General features: G+C 42.7%; 1 long non-coding RNA gene across 1 annotated transcript in view; it reads right to left on the bottom strand.

Moving 5' to 3' along the window:
• The window catches only part of LOC107183781, a 10,344-nt gene that overhangs the window by 4,636 nt on the left and 1,647 nt on the right, over positions 1 to 4,061 (bottom strand). Inside the window, exon 2 of the long non-coding RNA XR_001514590.1 lies at positions 2,798 to 2,800. This is a non-coding gene — a long non-coding RNA (uncharacterized LOC107183781). The remainder of the gene's footprint in view (positions 1 to 2,797; positions 2,801 to 4,061) is intronic.

Consider the following 4,061-nt stretch of genomic DNA (forward strand, 5'->3'; position numbering starts at 1 on the left):
CCTTCCTTCCTTCCTTCCTTCCTTCCTTCCTTCCTTCCTTCCTTCCTCCCTCCCTCCCTTCCTTCCTCTCCTCCCTCCATTCTCTCTCTTCATCTCCCTTCCTTCTTTCCTCCCTTCCTTCAAGAATCTATATCTATATCTATATCTATATCTATATCTATATCTATCTATCTATCTATCTATCTATCTATCTATCTATATATATATAAATTAACATATAAAAGTACTGGGTTTCTGTATAAGATTTCTGTTTATAAAACAGGGCTCTGCCGAAACCGGTTTGGCTCAGTGGATAGAGCATTGGCCTGCGGACTGAAAGGTCCCAGGTTCGATTCCGGTCAAGGGCATGTACCTTGGTTGCGGGCACATCCCCAGTAGGAGATGTGCAGGAGGCAGCTGATCAATGTCTCTCTCTCATCGATGTTTCTAACTATCTCCCTTCCTCTCTGTAAAAAATCAATAAAATATATTTAAAAAAAAAACAGGGCTCTACTGCTAAAATATAGTCTGAGAATCACTAGACTAGACAATTGTAAGTCCTCTTTCTTCAATGAAATCTCTCCTTCTAGTAATTCTTTAATTACCGCTAGGATTTCAAGCTCCGGGAACAAAATAATAGAGGAAATTAAAAATGTTTTAGAATACACCACAAACATCTATCTTCATTAATTGTAGTTCTGCTAAGAGGCAAAGCCATGGATGAAATGGGCTTTTGTTTTGTTCAGAGTAACTATACAGGACAGAGGCATGCTCACTCAGGCACTTAATCCACTAGATGATGTTTGAACAGACTGACAGAATTTTGGCCTAGTTTTAAAAACCAAAGCCTCTGGCATTTAGAGAATCACATACTATGAGAGTCAGTGGGATACTTTAAAATAATTTTCCTCATTTTATATATTTATTTACCCATTAAATCAATACATTGTTACTGAATTTGAGTGTGTCAGCTACTATGATAGGTGTTGGGATTATAGTATATTGTCCCTAACCGTATAGAGATTATGTTTTAGTGGAAGAGATAGCAATTAAATAATCATACACATAAGCATATAATTACAAAATTTTATAAGTGCTATTAAGTAAACCAACAGGGTTCTCTGAAATGATATGTTAGAGCACACATGATAACACTAGGCTGCAGAGAGTGCAAATGACTTGCCTCAAGTCACTTAGCCATGCACTGCAGAGCTGGCACTACACTCACTCACATGTTCTCTCTGTTTGACCGGCTTGGCTGTGGCAGTTGAGGCCAACAGTACAGGCTGAGTGATGGAAATCAGAAATCTATGAGCTTCTTTCCTGGCTTCCCCACTACTTTGAAAATGTTGGGCAGCCTTGAGGGGCACCTAAAAATCAGCACTAAGAATGGAAGCTTCAAATTTTATTTTTATCTTTTATTTTTTATATTTATTTTTTATTTTAAATTCGTTATTGTTGAAAATATTATATATGTCTCCCTTTTCCCCCATTGACCTCTCCCAGGCCACTCCCATCCCCCAGCACATGCCCTCACCCCCCTACTGTCTGTGTCCATTGATTATGCTAATATGCATGCATATAAGTCCTTTGGTTGATCCCTTACTCCACCCCCATCCTCCCCTGCCTAGTAGCTAAAGCAAGACTAGTAACTATCAAAACTTCAGGTTTCAACCAGGTTCAACAGCTTCTTCAATCTACTTTGTTGTGAGGCAAGTGGTTTTCATTCTATAGAAGGTCTAGTCCAAAACACACATCAATTTCCATTATAAACCTTTGCCCAATAGGTTTGCCAGACCTATCAATTATGGGGTGGGGAACATCCGTATAAGGCCCTCTAATTCATCTGATCTGATCCTGTCAAGGATTAGGGATGAGTTAATTAAATGTTTGAGCAAATATAGCAGGCTAATTTTTAAGTTGATAATTTTGTATGGCCCTCGAATGATGTTAGAAATATCTAAATGGCCCTTGGCAGGAAAAAGTTTCCCCACCCCTGAATTAGAAGAAAACCCAAGTTAAACCATCATTATTTAATTTTTTTTTCTTAGTCCTCACCCAAGGGAACTTTTTGAGAAAGTGGAAGGGATTGGGGAGGAGGGGAAGAGAGAGAGAAAGAGAGAGAGAGAGAGAGAGAGAGACAGAGAGAGAGAGAGAGAGATTGTTTGCCTCCTAAATGTGCCCTGACAGGAACTGGGGATCGAACCTGCAACCCAGGTATGTGCCCTTAACTGGGAATCGAACCCAAGGCTCTAACTGCCATCATTATTATAATTATCAACTAATAGCAACTAAATGAATCCTTTTTTCTGTTTGGAGATGAGACTGTTGGGATAGCTTTCAGCTCATTCGGATAGCAGAGTTTGAGATTATTTTTTCCGGAAAGAACCTAATGAGTAGGATTTGGGTGGGTATGGTTGATGTCAGATTCATATACTTTCGAGATCCAAAATACACACATTGAGAAGCTTGCCTGTCTACGTGGATGCCATCTACCTCTGGGAAGCACCTGCTGTCAGATGACAACAGTTTAAGTCCTTCCTAGTGTTTGGTGGGATAAGTGGTTCATAGGCCTCAATCTAAAGTCTACAGCTTTGTCAAGTGCATTAATTTGGAATGCTTCATTTGTTTTTATATGATCAGATTTGCATTTTCATTATGTTTAGAAATTGTTTGAACATATATACTATATATAAATCTTTGCATTAATGAGTAAATGGGATTATTTTGTTGGAGTTATTAGTGCAGACTATTTTTTCCTCTTGCAAACCTCCTTCCTCCACAGCTTCTTTCCCCACCACATCCCATGTTATCAAACTGGCTTGCAACTTTCCATATTTTTAATCCATGCTCATATAATTCTATCTATGATAATAAAAGCATAATATGCTAATTAGACTGGACGTTCTTCCGGACAACTGTCCGGATGTGCCAGGGCTGCGAGAGAAGCCTGGGTCCCAGGTGCCTGCCAGCGGCCTGAGGGAAGCCCAGGTGCTGGGTGCCAGAGGGAAGCCGTTGCCAGCAGCCCGGGGAAGGAAGGCCTACTCTTGCACGAATTTCATGCATCAGGCACCTAGTATAAGTATAAATATGTACATGAAAGTATGTATATATATTCTAATAAAAGACAAAAAGGGTAATTGCCTGCACCTTTGCTATGCTTCCCATTGGCTAATCAGGGTGATATGCAAATTAACTGCCAACAAAGATGGCGGTTAATTTGCATACATAGGCACAATGATGCGAGGTGAAAGGAGGACAGAAGAACAGTGATCAGAAACCCAGGCAGCAGGCAAGAGCCAGGTGGCAGGGCAAAGGTGGCCCTGAGGGATGTCTTTGCCCTGCCCCTCGGCCCTGGATCAGAGAACAGGTGGCGCCTTTGCCCATCCCCGAGCCGGTGATCACCATCACAAAGCCTGGCCTGTGGCCCCATCGTCACCATGGTGATCGGAGGGAGAGAGAGCCACATAGCCATCGGATAGCCGGGGCGCAGGTGAGGCAGCACCCCGGCACCCCAGCACCTGACGTGCAGAGGTCGGGGATGAAATGACCTTTCCCAACCACATCTGCAAATATCCTGGGAAGGCATCACTGAAGAGTTCACAACAACTCTCTTACTTGGCAAGGAAGAAACAAGTTGGCAACAGAAATAGTCCCTTACATCAAAGTTAAGGTCCCTCTGAGCCAAAAAGAATATTTCCAACGTAAAGGAGGGAGCAGGCAAAAATAATAGGTTCTCATGACTTCCACTGAAGTTCGAGCATATGACAGAGTCAAAATGAACATACAAATTAAAACAGAGAGTGGACATTCAAATGACCCGAATCAGCTGTCACTGTTTGTCCAAATAGCAGCAATGCTTATGTGATAATATGCTGGGGTCCAACCCCAGCAGGTCCAGGGGTCCCCAAAGGTGTAGACGGAGTCGGTGAAGACTATCCACCCTCTTCCTACGGTGGAGTCCTATCCGTCCCGAGTGCGGGGCGCTTGTCTAGGGGAATGGGGGGCTTACCTAAGGGTCCCTATTCGGGCGCCAGATGCTGGAGTCCAGCGCCAGAAGGTCCAGGGGGCCCCACAGGTGT

This window comes from Myotis davidii, unplaced genomic scaffold (assembly GCF_000327345.1).
Source record: "Myotis davidii unplaced genomic scaffold, ASM32734v1 scaffold730, whole genome shotgun sequence".
Classification (NCBI taxonomy): Eukaryota; Metazoa; Chordata; class Mammalia; order Chiroptera; family Vespertilionidae; genus Myotis; species Myotis davidii.